The sequence below is a fragment of the Ahaetulla prasina genome, chromosome 7 (assembly GCF_028640845.1).
Source record: "Ahaetulla prasina isolate Xishuangbanna chromosome 7, ASM2864084v1, whole genome shotgun sequence".
Classification (NCBI taxonomy): domain Eukaryota; kingdom Metazoa; phylum Chordata; class Lepidosauria; order Squamata; family Colubridae; genus Ahaetulla; species Ahaetulla prasina.
In genome coordinates this window covers 44,567,819-44,588,123 of record NC_080545.1, presented here as the reverse complement: position 1 = coordinate 44,588,123, position 20,305 = coordinate 44,567,819, and the positions used below count along the sequence as shown (strand labels likewise).

Sequence of the window (20,305 nt, the reverse complement as noted above, 5' to 3'; positions counted from 1 at the left end):
AAGAAAACCTTCTGTGCACGAAATCTAGCCACACCTTCTATAATTTTGTAAACAACAAACTTAAAGACTCAAGATCCACCCCACCTCTAAAAGGACCTAACAGTAATGAATGCAATGATGAAGCAGTTAAAGCAAACCTCTTTTAACATATTCTTCAGCTCAGTCTTTGTAAACAGCAGTGGCTCATGCCCAACATTCCCTAGTCGTACTACTAATAACTACAATGATCTAACACAAATAGATTTCACAGAAGATAATGTTGAAAAGGCACTATGTAGACTGAAACCATCTCTATCTATTGGACCTGATGGACTATGTGCATACTTCTTAAAAAAAACTTTCCAATGCTATAGCAGAATCTCCTAAGCATAATCTTTGAAAAATCTTTCGGGACCAGCTCCCTATCCAACCTATGGTCACTAGCACGGTCATCCCTATCTTCAAAAAGGGAGACCCCAATCTAGTCAAAAATTAAGACCAATCTCTTTATGCTGAGTCACCTGCAAAGTCATGGAATCAATCATCAACCAATCCATTACCCTCCACTTAGAAACAAACAACCTACTCTCTAATAAACAATTTGGTTTCAGAAAAAAATTATCCTGTAATCTACAACTTCTACACTGCAAAAACATATGGACTACAAATCTTGATCAGGGCAAAGCAATAGATGCAATTTACATAGACTTCTGTAAAGCCTTTGATTCAGTAGTACGTCACAAACTACTTCTAAAACTAAAATCCTATGGCATCTCCGGACCCCTCCATAATTGGATAACTGTGTTCCTCTCAAACAGACAACAAGTGGTCAAAATAGGGAGCGCCCTATCAAATCCTGCACCTGTTAATAGAGGTGTCCTCCAAGGCAGTGTTCTAGGACCAACTATACATAATATACAACATATACAATATACAACAATACTATACATAAATGACCTTTGTGATCATATTATAAGTAACTGTTCTCTTCATTGATGATGTGAAACTATTTAACACCACCACCAATGCTGCTACCCTTCAAAAAGACCTTGACTTTGTGTCAGAATGGTCAAAAAAATGGTACTCCAAATCTCAACCAACAAATGCTCTGTCTTACACATTGGCAAAAAGAATCAGAACACAAAATGCAAGCTGAGTGGACATGACCTAGTAGATGACCCTCATTTTGTCAAGGATCTTGGAGTACTCATATCAAATGATCTAAGTGCCAAAGCCTACTGTAATAACATCGCCAAAAAGGCATTAAGGGTTGTAAACCTAATCTTGCGTAGCTTCTTCTCCGGTAATATTACACTACTAACCAGAGCACACAAAACATTTGCTAGACCAATTCTCGAATACAGCTCATCTGTCTGGAACCCGCATATCGGATATTAATACACATGTCCAGAAATATTTCACAAGAGTCCTCCACTCCTCTACTCACAACAAAATACCTTATGCCACCATTTTGGGCTTAGCAAATTTAGAACTACGCCACCTTTGGTATGACCTAAACATAGCTCATAAAATCATCTGCTACAATGTCCTACCTGTCAATGACTACTTCAGCTTCAACCACAACAATACACGAGCACACAATAGATACAAACTTAAATTGAATTGCTCCAAACTTGATTGCAGAAAATATGACTTCAGCAGCCTACCGTCCCTGTACTAATGTTCCCTTTAATTATATTCATCTTATGTATTCAATTTCATGCTTATACTTATATATTTTATCTAATAGGTACTTGACAAAATAAATAAATAAATAGATAGATAGATAAAATAAAAATAAAATCATTCCAACCAAAGATATCCAAAAAGTTGAATCATGGCAACTGGATCGACATTTGTTAAATTTTTGAGGAGAAACCCCTGAAATTAATGTGGCAAGAGTTGGTACATTTTTTTTATTTTTTTTAATTTCATTTTGTCACAACAGTATACACAAACATCAACATAAAACAACAACACATCATAAAACATATATATAAGCAAAACTATGTAACAACTATGTTAATTTGATATAATGAAAGGGAACAATAGGACAGGAACGGTAGGCACTTTTGTGCTCTTATGCACACCCCTTATAGTCCTCTTAGGAGTGGGGTGAGATCAATAGTAGACAGTTTTTGGTTGAAGTTTTTGGGATTTTGAGTAGAGACTATAGTCAGGTAGTGAGTTCCAAGCATTAACACGGTCACCTTACGCACGGTCACTCATGCCCTCGTCACTTCCCGCCTGGACTATTGCAATGCTCTCTACATGGGGCTCCCCTTGAAGAGCACCCGGAGGCTCCAGTTAGTCCAGAATGCGGCTGCGCGGGTGATAGAGGGAGCACCGCGCTGCTCCCATATAACACCTATCCTGCGCGGCCTACACTGGCTACCGGTAGTCTTCCGGGTGCAATTCAAGGTTTTGGTTACCATCTTTAAAGCGCTCCATGGCTTAGGACCGGGATACCTTCGAGACCGCCTTCTGCCGCCGATTGCCTCCCAACGACCTGTGCGCTCCCACAGAGTGGGCCTCCTCAGGGTGCCGTCGACCAAACAATGTAGGTTGGCGACCCCCAGGGGGAGGGCCTTCTCTGTGGCGGCACCAGCCCTGGGGAATGAGCTTCCTCCGGGATTACGACAACTCCCCGACCTCCGGACCTTCAGACGTGAACTGAAGACTCTATTATTTCAGCATGCGGGACTAGCCTAAGAACAAAATGTTTTAGTTTAAATTTTAATGGGGGTTTTACTGGTTTTTACTTTTTAGTGATCAGGCTATGATAATATTTAGTTTTAACTGGGTTTTAATGTTTATTTATTATATTGTTTTTATATTGTTTTTAATATGCCTGTGAACCGCCCTGAGTCCTACGGGAGATGGTGCGGTATATAAGTTTGATAAATAAAATAAATAAATAAATAAATAAATAAAAATTAACAACTCTGTTACAGAAGTCATATTTTCTGCGATCAAGTTTGAAGCGGTTGACATTAAGTTTGAATCTATTGTTGCTCTTGTATTATTGCGATTGAAACTGAATGAGAGTCATTTCAATGATTCTCTGATTCTCTACCTAACTATTTTTTTATTTTGATTGATGAAGCTTCTGAATGGGAAGCTAAATGTCTCAGTTTAATAAATTTTTGTCCAGTTGCCATGATTCAACTTTTTAGATACCCTTGGCCTGGATGACTGAGTCTTCATTGACACTTGGGCCGGTTTAGCTCTGCCTGGTAAGGCCTGTTATTAAGAACACAAAGCCTGCAATTACTGCAGGTTCGAGCCCGGCCCAAGGTTGACTCAGCCTTCCATCCTTTATAAGGTAGGTAAAATGAGGACCCAGATTGTTGGGGGGGCAATAAGTTGACTTTGTAAATATATACAAATAGAATGAGACTATTGCCCTATACATTGTAAGCCGCCCTGAGTCTTCGGAGAAGGGCGGGGTATAAATGTAAACAAAACAAAAAAAAAAACTTTACAAGTTAAGGGTACCATCAGATGGTCTACTTAGCCAGGAAACACCATGAGGATTCTGAGAAGGGAATGGAATAGAGTAGACACAATAATCAAGTGATAGAAGGCAAATCCATTGACAACTTATTAAATGGCAAGAAACCTGGGAAAAAATATTTCAAATCTTTCAAAGAAAATCCATCTCAATGAACCCACTATGAATGTGGATTGGCCAACATGAAAGATATTTACTGACACCTATGTAGCTACTGTTTCCTTGATCTTATCCAGTGCATACTATGAAATATCTAAATTTATCTATCATATCATCATGCATAGAGCCAAGGTGATGCAGTGGTTAGCATGCAGTATTGCAGGCTAATCCTGCTGACCGCCAGGAGTTCAATCCTTATCCACAACTAATGATGTTAAGTTCTGGATCTTGGAGCTCCATGCACCCAAAGCCATTTAGTCTTGCCAGAGTTCAGCCAAAGGCTGTTGTCCCCAATTCAGACCTCACAGCCTCCAGGCACTGTGAGAAAGCAGCAACAGCATCACTTTGGTCACTAGGGGTGGAGATTTAGAGTTGGATATTGTCAGCATACTTAATGTACCTCAACCAATGGGGATGGATGATCTCACCCACTAGCTTCACATACTGTAGATATTAAAGAGGACTAGAGAGTGGCCATGGTCTGGACCTCTCACTCCCAGCCCAAAGGTGGTTGCATTACCCTCATCTCGCTCTTATCAGAGATCATCAAGTGCAACCAATGCTGTCTCTGTCCCATAAATGGGCCTAAATCCTGAATGAAAAGCATCCACATAATCTGTTTTATCCAGGACTCTCTGAAGGTGCCAGGGAACCACCTTTGCGACCACCTTCCCTATAAAGGGCAGATGGGAAACAGGATGAAAGTGTAAGTCCTTGAAACCATCTTTTATTTTGGATCTTCAGGGCTGCTACATTTAGTGCTATGGGAAACTGGGAGGGGGGTTTGTATGAAGTGGAGTGATATCTAGATGGTTAATAATAACATTCTTTTTTTTGAGAGTCACGGATATCCTGCCCTGCACTTGAAGTGGTGTGACTGGGAGGCATCTCCAGTTAGGAAGGTGCATTGATTGGACCATGTGATGGACATCTGGGTGGTGAGGCAGGGATCTGCATTTTCTTTTGGATGGGGAAAACCAGGAAGCTTTCAGATTCTGGTTTTCCCAGATGTGCCAATATGACATCTCTAGTAAAATGGAACTTTGAGGAACTTCTAGCCTCTGAGTTTTCTTTCATTGAGGGTGTTACTTGGAACCCTGACAGAAAGTTGCCGAAGCAGGTGGGATGAAGTGATGGTTTTTTAAAGGAAAGGGTGAACCAAGACCTCCTTAAAAGACACTGGAAATGACCCATCCTGCATATTATTACTGATACACTTCTGGAACTGAAAGCCTAAATTAATACTGCTTAATCTGTATATGATAATGGTTTTTCTATTTGCCATTTTTGACACTTATAACTACAACTGCATTTGGATTAATGTAGCTAAAGTTCCATATCTATACTATTTTATTATAGATTGAGAATTTAGAGAAAGATCTAGTGAAAACATGAAAATTAAGAACTGCTACCTCCTCTGTAATATTTGGATTTGGAAATAATCAGTATTTGGATTCTTACTAATGTTTAGTTTCCTGTATTAATTCTAATAAGAGCTTGTGCATTTTGAATTGGTTGGTTTAGAAGTACAAGTGCATTTGTGCAATATGGGCACAGACTTTGGCTACAATCCTCTTTGCTCAAGAGGCTAATAGCAAAGGAAAAGCAAAACATTTAAGAACAGGGATCATGTAGACTAGAAGAAGAGTTGTAACAAACAAATAAACACTAACACAAATCAACACATATACAATATGTATTTAATCTGTAAATTTCAGTCAAAATATAAGCCTGCAAACACTACTTGAAAGGAAGAGACCTACATTTCCGCCTGGAAAGCTTCCTGCAACACCTAGTTGATAATTAAACTAATCAAATCATATTTGTTATTATATTTAATGACAAGTTTTGTTGACAATTCTTAGAAATAATATGCTAGACTAAAATAGTCCTTGGTCTGTTCCACCAATATTACACTTATGTTCTTATTTTCCTCCATTTAGTGGCATTCTGATTTTGAAATTAGGACAATCATATTCATCCTGAAAATAGAAAGGGCTTTGCAAATTCTTCAAAAAACCATCTATTTGGTCATTTTCCCTACAGTATGTCCTCACACATGTCAACACATTTTCATATTGCTTCACTGAGAAAAAAAGTGAAATTGCTGTATGTGAATAGGTGAAGTGAAATGATTGTAACCCCGACCTGGAACCAGCCAAAAATGCAACATGAGGCGGCCAAAAACGGAGCGTGCAGAGGCCAAAAATGCGATGCATGGAGGCCAAAAATGCGACATGCAGAGGCCAAAAACGCAACATGCAGAGGTGGCAATGGGCTGTGGTGATCCCCGCAGCCTGGAACAGCTGATTAGTGGTATTCCGGGAGGCCGATTCAACCACCAATCAGCTGCTCCTGCTGAATCAGGCTGTGATAATGTGCTGAAGCTGACCAGGCCGTTTGCTGCAAGGATGCTAGCCAGATGAATACCGATGGATGCTGGTAGGTAGAGGCAGAATTTTTTCTTTTTGTTTTCCTCCCCAAAAATGAATATGCATCTTATACTCTGAAAAATACGGTATATTATGTAACTGGTGCTAAGGTGCTTAAATGTTTTGTTTGGAGATCTTGCAGAGTATGTAGTATGTTTAGAAAAAAATGGAAAGCAGAATTGAAATTGAACCAGTTGCAATCATTTGATTATTAATAAATAGTTTAATAATGTACATATCCTTTGAGGTGCTCATGGAGTGAGAGCTTTCATTAAAAATATCTGTATCATACAATATGGCTGGGGCTTTGCTTAAAATTTAAGTAAAATACCAATGTTGCCCATTTCTTTTTTCACTGCTATTCTAAATACAGGTTTGGTGGTTGCAAGGTAGACTGGGTGCAGGAAAGCTTAGGTCATCATAAATTGTCACAAAAGATGTCACAAAAATATACCAGGGTGTTCTCAGTAACACACACAGGAACAAACACATATCCTTCTTCCTCATCCACATACACACAAATTCCAAAAACAGGGCAATTCACTTTTCTCTGACAGCTCCAGAACATTTTACCTAAAAAGTAGTACTTCAAACAATTTCCCCATGGAAGGGTAGCATTGAAAAGCCTTCTATGAGCGGGTAACATCACATGCCCTTGACATCCTTTGGCTGCTAGCGATCCCAGCTGTTCAGCGGCACTCCACCTGGCCTCAGATAGCTTCCAAACCAGCAAGAACCAACCGGTGATAGCAAGTCAGTGAAGCCCCCATCTCATGGCATCCCGCCCTCCCTCCACAGATGGATCAAGACGGTGCCTTTCCATTGGGCAGCTTCCGCGCGTTTCCCATTGGCCAAGTCCGAGGTGGGGCCTGAAAACAAGAACTGCCCGCTCGTGGCCCAAATCATACGTTCGCGAAGATTTCCGGCACCGAGATTCTGCCACCCACCTACCCGGGGACGTGATAGGAACTAAAGCCAAGCAGAACCAAACGGGTTTGATACACAACGGCCTGGGCAGAAATATATACCCCCCCCGCCCATCTCGGTCAACCGGTTTCTCCCGGAATTGAAGAGGAGGGGGAAAGGGCCGGACTTTTCAACGAACTGGATACCGAGAGAGGACGCGTGATGCTGCGGCTGTTCCTGTCCCCGCCTTAATCGCCGCCTTAGTCCTGGTCCTGCGGCAGCGCACAATTAACGGACTGGCCCCTGAGGTATATACGACGGCGTGCGCCGGCCTTGTCACCCTCCCCCAAACAACCTGCGGTGCTTATTGCAGTAAATTGAAACCCATTCAGAACTGCTTTCAAGATGGCTGCTTTTAGGTCCGGGTGGAGGGAAATGTAATTGCAATGCTAGAGGCTGTGGCCTCTTATAGAGGTAAAACTGGTTTTGTTAGTTTCCTAGCATAGGGGATTCGGGTGCAAAATGTTGCGGCGTCGGAAGAGGGGGGATGTTAATCTGACATTCGGCGTGGAACAAGAGGGTCCTCGGCTAGGCTCCCGTCGCCCCATAGCGTGATGTCTGGGGCGGGGTGAGGGAAAAGGTGAACTTGCGTAAGTGACCCCATGCACCTTCGTGTACGCGGCCTAAGGTGTATCTTTTTGTCTACAGAGGCGATTGGCAATTTCACAAGTCACTGGGACATCTCTGGTCATCTTATCAAATGGGAGGGGGGAGGCGGGGTTTGTGCGGTTACCTCCCCTGTCCAAGGGCAAGCGGTTCTGTAAGTGCCGGAGAAGATGGTAAGATTTGTGGGTTTATTTGTTCATTCAACTTTGTGGCAGCCTTAGTCCTTCGGCTTGCCAACAGTTCACTAGAACCTCTCCCACGCATCTCCCGCTTTCGCCCAAACGTACACTTAGCAAAGCGGCCCTTGAGGGAGGCATCCACATGGTGAACGAGGGGTTTGCCCACCAATCCAAAGCAACGCGCTCCAACCGCAGCAACAGCAGCGAGGTGGCAAAAAGGACACTCTTCTCTGCCTTCCGTGCCTGGGGTGGGAAATGGTGGGCAGGCGGGTCATAACGTTCCTACACAGTGGCACGCAGTCCGAGGTCAGCAGCGTTTTAGGAGCAGGAACAGAAACACGAAGCGGTAGGCAACGGGCACGCTTGACTAGAAATTAACTGATCGCAGGCTGCTGCTGCTACCACCCCTTGCCTGCATCCCGGCCGCCCTTCCCAAGCTGCGCCAAGGGGGACAGGGTTTGCCTTAAAGAACCCGCTGCATGGATCTCTTTTACGTTACCTGGCTTCGTCTCTCTGTCTCTTTCTCTAGCTTGGGCTGGGTTGGCTCTAAGCTTGCTGCTGCCGCGCCGGTTCCTGCTCCCTGTCACTGGGTGAATGGGATTATTTATTTATTTCCCGTGACGTGATCCGCAGCGGGAGGGGGAGGCGGCAGCGGAGGGGCCTTTTGTGCAGCCGGTCTGAGGCTGCCTTCAAGCGGAGGTCGAGGAGGAGGAGGAGGAGGAGCGGGAAGCAGCTCGCGGTCACCCGACCTGTCCTCGCCTGCTTTTGTTGTTGCGGCTGCTGTTGCTCCCGCTGCGAAGGATTGGTGTCAAGGGCAGTCAGGAGCCCGAGTAGCATCCCCCGCCTAGGCGAAGTAGGGCGGAGGTTGCCTGAGGAGGGAGGAGGAGGCGCCTGCTGCTGAGCTCTCGTCTTTAAGCCGGCAGCTCTCCCTTCTCGTTGGGCGGCCAAAGAAAATGTGAAAAGCACGACGGAGTCTGACAGGATGCGGCGAAGGAATTGCGAAGGGACTCAGAAGAGCCCTGCGAGAGTCCTGTTGCCAGGGCGGCTGTAACCCGATTGCGCTAATACAGTTCGAGGTGCTTTGCTTTACGCCTTTTCCTTTATTAGGAGGGTGAAGCTGCTGCAAAGGCAGAGGAGCCACCCGTCCCGTCGTTATAGCGAACACCTTCGCTCGCTTTTACGCTATTTCGGAGCAAAGACAGCACACCCTACTTTGCTCGCATATCCGCGTTTTCCTCCGATGGTATGGATGGGCCCTGAGATCCTGAGAGCAATTCTCCGCATCTCCCTGCTCAGAGTCAGGATGAATAGGAGTGCTTTTCACTTGTTCAACTGCATCTTAGGTTGTAAAGCTAAGTAAAATTCACCAGCCGCTCTTTCCGGCGTGCCAGAGGGTACCGGTTTCACTTGAGAGGCAGCAAGAGGGCAGACTTATTGCCAAACTTATGTTAAAACTGCAACTGTAAATTCCTGGTACTCTTTCCTCTGATTTATAGCAATGTTTTGGGCTAAATCCTGCCTTATTGGGGGCTTGGAGGGCAAATCGCCTCCTGCAAGATTCTTCTTCCAAGTGACTGGGGAGAGTTTCTTGCTTCTCATCCTCCCATAGGGTCTGCAGGGGAGAAAAGGAAAAATGAAGCTGTTATCAATACTTGATCTTTCTTCCCAAGTTATAAAGGGCCATTTCAGATCAGGGAAGAATTAAATATCTTTTTAGAGGATGTTTTGTAGAAAATATTTCTTCAGTTCTGCCATCAGTTCTGGTCCCCAATCCCTCCAAAGCTGTTTTAAACTGATTAGCTGTTGCCTTAATTGCCAACAATCCTAGGATGCAGTAGGGTTGCCTTTTTGGTTTATTTTGTGCAACAGCTTTAAGAGATTGGGGTACAGAAATGCTTTTCACTTTTTCCAACTGCATCCTAGGTTATAAAGGGATGTAAAATACAGTACCTGCACCCCAATCCACCTCCTTATTTCACTTTTAAATTTATTTGTCTGGCAATCTGTGCCAGTTTCTGGGAGCTGGAAGAGTCAATCCAGCTCTGCTCTTTGAAAGACCTTTTAGCATGTCTGCAGCCAAACTTCCAGGAGACAAGAATTTCCAGAAATGAAGAAACTGCTTCTGTGCAAACTCCCCAGAAGAGCAGCATATCAAGCATATTAAACTAGCTTCATATTGGTTTCAAGTATAAAGCAGCTGAGCCAAAAAGAAACTGGTTCAGCTGCTGAAGGATGGAAGTGGGAGTAATCCTAATGTGTTACATCATAGAAAGCTGTATTTTGTTCACACGAAAAAATGGGCTTGTCTCCTTACTATCTTTACTTTGTATCACATTTATTCTCCCCCATCCACTTTAGAATTCCCACAGATTAAAAAAAACAATTGATTCACATTTTCTTCTATTTGCATCGAGATCTAAATATTACAAGACATTTTTAGATAGATTAACCACCCTGACTGTATGTAAAGGTTATTCCAGGCATGGTTTACTATTAGCTACATCTGATATAAAAGAAACTATCCATCCTATAGGTTTTGTGTATTGTTTTAATTCCTAGGTTGGAAGTACACTTTCATATGGGATTTTCACAGAGCCATTGCTATACTGGTAGCATTAAATAGATGTTGTCTTTATTTAGACTAAGGTTTAACACTGCCAAATCACTTGGCAAATTTTTATTCTTGCTAGTCTTCAAACATGGGGGCTCAAACTCTTCAGTGTACAGAACCTGTTCCTTAAGCAATCAAAAGGGAGGGGCTTCTGAATATCAACAGACAAGCTCTACTCTTTCTATTCAAGTATAATAAAATTGCATATACAAGTGGTCCTTTATTTATGACCCCAGTTGGGACCAGAATTTCAGTTGCTAAGCAAGGCAGTGAATCATACCCAATTTTACATCCTTTTTTGCCTTAGTTTTTAAACAACTCATTGCAGCTAAGTGAATTATGAGATCATTAAATGAATCTGGCTTCTACCATTGACTTTGCTTGTCAGAAGCCAGCTGGGAAGGTCACAAATGGTGATCACATGACCCCAGGATACTGCAACCATCATAAATACATGCCAGTTGCTAAGAGCATGAATTTTATCACATGACTGTGGGTATACTGTAATGGTCATAAGTGTGTGGACCAGTCATAAGTCACTTTTTTCAATGCCACTGTAACTTTGAACAGTCGCTAAATGAATGGTTGTACATTTAGAACTACCTGTAGATAAAAAAGTATTACATTCTAAATCAAAATTAAAAGCAAAACAATATGTCAGTGAAGACACATCCCGGTCAAAGGTATCTAAAATCATGACAACTGGACCAAAATTTGTTAAACTAAGATGTTTTGCTTCCTATCCAGGAAGCTTCATCAGTCAAATAAAAATAAAATAAAATAAAAAATTAGTGACAGAGTGTGAGAAAGTTGGTGGAATGTACCAACTCTTGCCACACCAACTTCAGAGGTTTCTCCCCCCAAATTTATTGCAATGTGTCAGTGAAGACTTAATCATCCAGGCCAAAGGTATGTAAAAGATTGAATCATGGTAACTGGACCAGAATTTGTTAAACTTTTGGGGAGAAACCACTGAAGTTGGTGTTGCAAGAGTTGGTACATTCCAAGGAGACTCATGACCCTCTGTCTAAGTAAATTTTTTATTTTAACTGATGATGCTTCCTGGATGGGAAGCAAAATGTCTCAGTTTAACAAATTTTGCTCCAGTTGCCATGCTTCAACCTTTAAGAAAAACAAGACAAGTAAAATCTGTTAAATAGACTACTGGTGGAAGTAATTATGTTTCTGGTTGTGAAAAAGTGTAAGTAGTGCAGAACATCTATATGTTTTTCTGTAATTTTCTGGTCAGGCATCTGTGCTTCAAGAGTCCATTTAAATTGTACATTTTCGTTCATATGCCAAATTACTATTGGCACATGTGCTATTTCTTTGTTTCCCAAGTTAGCTTAACAATTGTTCCTTTTAATACTAACATGAAGAGTGCAGAATTATCTTCTATATAGTAAGTATATATTTTGTACATTATTACCCATAGTTGTTTTTTAGTGTAATCTTTTTATGCTGACCAACTTGAATTAATTCTGTATTGGTTTATCATGCACACAATAAATCAAGGATAAATCAGGAACAAGGAATCTAAATCATTTATGGAACCCTTCTGTGCAAACTGATACATTATATTCGTACAATTTGGGGCAAGAAAACCTTTCGGATTTTCATGTTTTACTTTTTCTGGATGTCTGCATATCTTTTCTGCTAAATTCATTTGGGTTCTACTAAAATATAAAGATTTATCAACAAATCACTCACTGTTTAATGCTGTTTTCATTTATTTCGTAACTCAGTCATCCAATATGAGATGTGTCAGTGTGAAATAATAATCCCTTTGGCTTAGTCAGTTCTAACAAACAACTTGTTCAATTGTGTGAACATTTTATTAAATTAACAATCCTATCCTATGGAAATCTCACATATGTTAAATTTCCTTATCACGGTGAAGTTCTTACTGCAATGATTCAAAATAAATTATATACATCGATAATAAAAACATTTTGGAGATCTCTGTAAAAAATCATTGATGCTTATCAGTCTGGAAAATATGTCTGCTTCAGAACATTCCCTTTGTCAGGACAAACTTGGTTAAATTGTCCTCAAATTAAAAAAAAGATCAAACTACTTGGTATCTTCCAAGATGTTTGCTGTTGCACTGAAACCATCCTGTTGAGCCTTTTGCTCAAAAATTTAATATTTTAGTGATAGTTGGCAAAATCTTCTGAATCCAGGCATAACTTCTTCAGCAAATTCGCTGTGTCTTTTAGCCAGTCCTCTTATCCAGTCTATCTCACAGGGTTGTTGTAGAGTTAAAATGAAATATCTTTCTGTAAGCTGCCTTGAGCTCATGTCAAAAGTATCTAGCAAAAGGGAATTGTCTTAGCATAAAAACAGAAATGTCACTGCCTTTCTGCAGTGCTTAGCAACAAAGCCTGGGATATGAGAAAAGAAAGGCTAAGACTTTTATATATAAGAGGAAGAAAGCATAAGGAGAAAACATGCAAGATTTGAAGTAGGACTGGATATAAATTCTGTATCATAAATTCTGCTTACTGAGAGACTGTTAATTGTCTCTTATAGCTATACTTCTAGATCACAAGAAATATTTCATTCCTACCCATATTTGTCCAATCTCAATAGCTAGTGCTAATGTTAGGAAGCCTGACCATAGCTGGAGGAAAAGCAACATACACATCTGATAAACAATAAGTAATGCAAAGAGGTGTTCCCCAAACCCAGCCATCAACTAACTCAAATTAACCAAAAATGGACAGGAATCAAGAGAGCATGTAACAAGCTGTATCTCCATCTACAACTCATATAAATTTTAAAAGTGTACTGGATACTTTACACATACTATGTCAAAAGCAGTGTTCAAGCATAAAGGCAAATAATTTAATCTTCACAAGTTTTTTTTTATGGTCTTCACTGGCATGCAATAGATAGTTACATGCATTAATGGGATTTTATAATCAGCTCTTTGGAAAATTTTATATAATCCTAGCTACGTCCTGACCATTTTATGTCCTGCAGCTTCACAAAAATAGCAGGAAGAAGTTCAAACCCTGAAAGTTAATTTGCAAGAAATTATGTCAGTGACCAGTTCTGTTTGTCCATTTAACAAAACTTTTCACAGAACCATCAGCTCTGGCTTCCAAAAAATTTCTCAGAGCATTCAAGAATCTACTAGATCACATAAACATGACCTTACCGCAAGCTATATAATGGATGTCCAATATCCAAAGATAAGGAATAGTACAATGACCAAAATTTACCATACATCTTATCATGATAGGAGAAACTACATCCTGTCCAAAATTCAGATTCCTTTTATCTTACTCAAGGAGCAAATTGAGCCTACTGCCTGCCACATGGATTTTCCTGATGACAGCCTAAGACTCTTATAGAACTTTAAAATTCTGGACTGGCTTTTTAAAGGTGGTGTCTGGAATACTTTCCTAATTCAAATAGTACATTTGAAACTATTTCAGTTGTCTTGATCAGGAGACCATGACAAGTAAAGAGGCCAATATAGCACTAGAATTCCTCCATCCAGTTGGTTGACCCCCATCTGGAAAAAGACCCACCCAGTTCTGAGGAGCAAGTTAGCACTATGACAATTTTTCTTGAGGCATGAAAGAGAAGATGCCTCATTATTTGCCAGCTGATGAATATGCCCTAAGAATAGTCACCATATGACAACTGGCTGACTCTGAGAGGCCTGGTATTTATTTATTTAAAATTTGTATGGGCATCTCTCTTACATAGATGGGTCAAAATATAATAATGACAACAATAACAACAATAATAATCTCTAATTATGAAATAAGAGCAAACCATAATACAATAGCCAAGGCAACATAACAAACAGACAATCCAACTACATCTTTACTGGAATCAACTAATACTCCCTGATGTAATAAATCATTATTTCATTTTTAATTAAATATTATTTTTAATTTTTAAATTAATTCTAAATTAAATTGATTTAAATTAATTATAATTAATTTAATTTTAATTAAATAATATTTTAATTAAATATTATTAAATAGTGATTTAATAAATCACTAGAGATGTGCTATGTTCCTTCCTGCTTCAAATACTCTACTATTATCCCAGTGCCGAAGAAACCCTCCATCAAGGAACTGAATGACTTCAGGCTAGTTGCTCTAACATCTGTAGTTATAAAGACCTTTGAAAGTCTAGTGCTCGGCCACCTGAGAACAATCAAAGATCCACTGCTAGACCCCTTGCGATTTGCCTACCGATCAAATAGATCGACCGATGATGCTGTTAATATGACTCTGCACTACATCCTACAACATCTTGAATCTCCAAAGACCTATGCAAGGGTCCTTTTTGTTGACTTCAGCTCAGCATTCAATACCATCATTCCAGATATTCTTCTAACTAAAGTAAATCAGCTAGCTATACCTGACAACACTTGTAAATGGATCATAAGCTTCCTAACAGACAGGAAGCAGCAGGTGAAGCTAGGCAAAATCACATCAGATACCTGCACAATTAACATAGGAGCCGCCCAGGACTGTGTGCTCTCTCCACTACTCTTCTTTCTATACACTAATGACTGCATCTCAAAAGATCTCTCTGTTAAAATACTGAAGTTTGCAGATGATACAACAGTGATTGGTCTCATTCAAGACAACAATGAATCTGCATACAGATGGGAGGTTGAACAACTAGCCTTGTGGTACAACCAGAACAATCTTTAATTAAATACACTCAAAACCATAGAACTGGTGGTGGATTTTAGAAGAAAACCTCCTATAATATCAACAACACAGTATCAATAGTAGAGTCCTTCAAGTTTCTAGGTTCTATCATAGCTCAAGACTTAAAATGGACACCTAACATCAAAAACATCATCAAAAAAACTCAACAAAGAATGTTCTTTCTGCACAACCTCAGAAAGCTCAAACTGCCCAAAGAACTGCTGATTCAGTTCTACAGAGGAATTATTGAATCTGTCATCTGCACCTCCATAGCTGTCTGGTTTGGCTCTGCAACCAAACAAAACTAACACAGACTTCAACAGATAATAAGAACTGCAGATAAAACAATTGCTACCAACCTGCCTTCCATTGAGGATCTGTATACTGCACAAGTCAAAAAGAGGGCTGTGAAAATATCTACAGACCCCTCACATCCTGGACATAAATTGTTTCAACTTCTACCCTCAAAAAGATGCTATAGGGCATTGTACACCAAAACAACTGGACACAAGGACAGTTTCCCCCCAAATGCCATCACTCTGCTTAACAACTAATACCCATAACACTGTCAAATAATTTACTAAGGCTGTATTACTACTATTCTTCTCTTCCTTACTAGTATCTATTTCTTCCCGCTTATTACTATAACCATGTTGCTTGTATCTTTAAATTATATTGTTTTTATTTGTTTCCTAGTACAAATAAGCTAGATTTAATAGCTTATTAGTAATCTTGACTAGCACTAAAGGTTGTATCTTATGATTCTTGATGAATGTATTTTATTCTCCTTATGTACACTAAGAGCATATAAACATAAACACACATTGGCATCCTCCAGTCTCAAAAGACTATGGTATCGTGCTCTGGAAAGAGGTTCTAAAACAGCATCTATTGTGACTAAAAAGGCGAATTCGAGAGTGGCAATTGCTTCCACGCTGAGGACAGACACATTTTGTCCCCTGCCCAGCCCCCAGATTTTTCTGGTTCTGGGACTGCCTCTTTGCCTCAGCCTGCCAAACAAGTATCTCTTCGAATTGGAGAAGGCCATTCTGCGTCTTTCGCCTCCAAGCTGAATGATCAGAGGTTTTCCAGTTATTAATGTCCATTCCCAAAGCCTTTAGATACTTCTTGCAGATATCCTTATACTGCAGCTGTGGTCTCCGTCTGAGGCACTTTCCCTGCATTAATTCTTCATATAAGAGATATTTTGGAATCCGACCATCAGCCATTCACATGACATGCCCAAGCTAGCTTAGACATCGCTGTTTCAATAGTGTATACATGCTAGAAATTCCAGCACATTCCAAGACTGTGCTATTTGGAACTTTGTCATGCCAGCTGATGCCAAGAATACATCGGAGACAATGCATATGAAAGATGTTCAACTTTCTCTCCTGCTGTACGTAAAGGGTCCAAGAACTCACTGCAGTACAAGAGTGTGCTCAGGACGCAGGCTTTATATACCTGGATCTTTGTATGTTCCGTCAGCTTCTTATTAGCCATACTCTCTTTGTAAGACTGGAAAATGTGGTGGCTGCTTTACCAATACATTTATTCAGCTCAGTATCTAAAGAGAGAGTGTCTGAGATAGTTAAGCCAAGGTACACAAAGTCATGGACGACCTCCAGTTCTTGTGCAGAGATTGTAATACAGAGAGGTGAATCCACGTCCTGACCCATGACTTTTGTTAGTCCAAAGTCTCGGCAGGCTAATAAAACTCTTATAGGTTGCCAAAGTATTGTGTCATTATTTATTGACAAACTTGAACTACTTCGTTATAATCTATTGAAGAAAGAATTTCATCAGTTTCCTAAATTATCATCTATAAAAGATGATGTAAGTCCAGAGGATATTGACAGATGGAAAAACGATTTGAAGATATTTTGAAATTGAAGGTGTATGACTGGATGAAAAATCCTTTTACCGCAAATATTGAAGAGGCTGATACAACTTGCCAAGAAGAACTCTTAGAAAATAGATATGATGAAGAAAGTAAACATAAATTCGATAGTGGTGGATATGAAAACCTATGGCAAAATAAAAAAATGCCTGTCTTATATCCAAATATGTGGAAAATGATATTCAGTTTATTGATACCTTTCCCTACCTCATATCCTTGGAATTAGGCTTTAGCGCTGTTAATCATATTATTACCAAAGAAAGAAACTGCCTTAATATTTCTGAAACAGGACACCTTCATTTGTTCATTACAAAAATTGAGCCAGATATCCAGTATTTAGTTTCGCAGAATCAGCCTCAGGGATCTCATTAATAATTTAATTAATTAAATGTAATTTCATCAGACTTCATGCTTCTATGTTTGCAAAGTATAAATAAAAAGATAGATTTAACTACAGTAAGTTGTTTTATAAAGATTTATTCTGCCAAACTTAGCGAAAGTCCGACATAAAGTATTTGGTAAGTAATTATTATTATATGCTTTAACTTGCTGTAACTCTGCTTTATAAATTTTATAAAGTAAAGTTACTTCCCTACTTTATAAATCACCATTACTGTGGAACTGGGTGGGCGGTTAGAAAATTTTACTACTAACAGAGATACAAAAATGGGAGGTAGGTATAAAAAGGTTTACTACCACTGTTATTGAGTATGAGAATGCCTCAATAGTAGATGCCCAGACTGGAATTTTTAAGAAATGATTTTTCTTGATCCTCTCCCAGTTTAGTAACAAAGCCTCTCTAACAAAATGTCTTCTGAAGTACCCCTGTGTTTTAGCTTGCCCATAGCATAAAAAAGCATGCCATCCTAATAACAGGTCATGTCCTTCCAAGGTCAGTATTCTGTTATTCCTTGAAGTTATCCATTCCTTGATCCACATTAAATTTGCTGCTTGATAATATAATTCCCAATTAGGTAATCCAAGACCCCCTCTTATTCTCTCATCTTGCAATAGCTTTAGTTTTATCCTCGCCTTTTTACTTTGCCAAATATATTTCAATATTATTTTATTCAATTCCTCAAAATATCCTTTCCCCAGTCTAATTGGAATGGTCTGGAACAGATACAAAATTCTAGGTAATATATTCATCTTAATTGTTAATGTTCTTCCAATCAATGATAGCTGTAAATTCTCCCATTTTGCCAAATCTGACACAATCTGCTGTTTGGATTTACTATAGTTATTTTCTTTCAATGTGCTGCATCTTGCTGTCAAATATATTCCCAAGTATTTAACTTTATTTGTGATTTGCATCTCTGATCGTTCTGCTAGTTCAACTTTTTGTTTCATTAACATGTTTTTTGTTACGATCTTCGTTTTATCCTTATTTATTTTCAAGCCTGCCACTTTTCCAAATTCTCCTGTTCTATCTATTCTATCTATCAATATAGTTATAGATTCTAATGGATCTTCAATAATCTGTCTTTCTGATCTCCTTACCAAATACCGACAAGGTGGTGTTATAAACAGTATTCTTGAAATATTCCCATCGTTTATATGCATTTGCTTCAGCTGGGCCTGGGAGAGTTTCCTTGAGTGCTTGTGCAAATTCCTCCACTTTACCCTGATTGTGGGTCTTGTTGATGTCAATTCATGGTCTTCCTTCCTTCTTCGAATGATGCAAACTCTTTGTTTGCAGTTTTATTCTGCTGCACACCAAGGAGTGGTCTCTATTGCACTCAGCACCCTGATAGCTGTGTGTGATTGTAATATTGGGAAGGTTGGAGCACCTGATAAGAATCAGGTTGAGCTGGTGCCAGTGCTTCAATCTTGGATGTCTCCAATAGACTCTGTTAAGGCTTTGTTTTAACGTATGTTTTGCTAACGCAAAAACCGTAGTAGCAGCAAAACTCCAGCAGGCGTTGACCATTTTCGTTCATCTTCCTGATGCCGAACTGATCTAAACAAGTGGGCCAAGAACTATAACCAGCTCCAACACTGGCATTAAAATTGCCAAGGATAAACAGTGGTTCTTTCTGATGGATTTTCTTGATAGTAGATCATCGAACAATTTTTCTTTGAATTATACTGAAGATGATAATGTCGGTGCATATGTGCTAATAAGAGTAACCAGCCCCGTTGATGAGTGGAGCTGCAAGGACAGAATTCTTTTGCTACCTGCAGCAGGTGGAATAATGAATCTTAATAGGGTGTTTCTGACCGCAAAGCCAACTCCATATTCCCTAGACTTCTTTGATGGTTTTCCCTGCCAGAAGAACAAGAAGTTTCTCTCCTTAACAGATCTGGAGTCTGACAGACTTGTCTTTTGAAGGGCAACGATGTTCATCTGCAGTCTGCTCAGCTCGTGTCAATGGCAGCTGTCTTACGTACGTCATCTGTTTCTTATAAATAGTCAGAAAGGCCCTGGGTCGTTGTCCGAACATTCCAAGTGCCCCAACATAAACATTCCAAAGTGCCCAAACATAAGTTTTCTTATGTTTGTTGCATGGTGCAGTTATCGATCTGCTTGTCAGCTTTGACCCTAAACCTCACGCACCCTGTGAGGTTAACAGACCATGGCGGTGCAGCACCTTACTGGCTGGGGGCTGCCCAGCTTATGGTGGGTGGTAACTGCCCAATGAGGTACAATGACCTCTCCAACCATCAAAAGTGGCCCCTGGCATCATGCTCTATGCCAATCAGGCAAAGACTTATAACCTGTAACTGCCACTTCCCATGTTGTTTCAATGCTGTATACAAAGCTGGAGAGCACAAGGCCTGAGTTGATTAATATGGAGGATAGACTATTACCCGAGCAGCAGATCCCCCCCTCTCCACGTTGCTGAAATAGTCCAATGGAACAACAGAGCTGATATGATTAGTTCCAGTTGCATCGCAGGAGTTACTAGAACATGATCGTACACAGTCACGAACTGCTTCCAGGATTCCAGCTCCGGATTTTGCCTCGAGGTGGACTTCTGAAGCCTTTTCCAGTACTAGATATAGCCACAAGGCAGTGGAGGTTTGAAATCAGAGTTTCCTTAGAGTTTGGACTTCATGAAAAGAATTTCATCTTTCTCTGATATAAAAGCAACTGACTTGTTTTCTAAGCAGAAGGAAAATTCAGACTGAACTGCAGACAAGATCGTTTAAAGCTTCTTAAATCATATTGATACACAAAAGAAAATAGTACAATTATTGAAATTGTTTCATTGGTTCTGTGTCTCTCATATATATAAATGGAGGAAAGGAATAATGGGATACAGCCATTGCT

General features: G+C 40.0%; 1 protein-coding gene across 2 annotated transcripts in view; it reads right to left on the bottom strand.

Annotated features, from left to right (window-relative positions):
• The window catches only part of SLC16A7 (solute carrier family 16 member 7), a 188,221-nt gene extending 176,056 nt beyond the window's left edge, over positions 1 to 12,165 (bottom strand). The window contains exon 1 of one of the 2 annotated variants that reach the window (XM_058189870.1): positions 6,658 to 12,165. The gene's annotated coding sequence lies outside the window, so the exon portion shown is untranslated. The remainder of the gene's footprint in view (positions 1 to 6,657) is intronic. The other variant, XM_058189869.1, reaches the window with a different exon arrangement.
• Between the last annotated feature and the right edge of the window lie 8,140 nt (positions 12,166 to 20,305).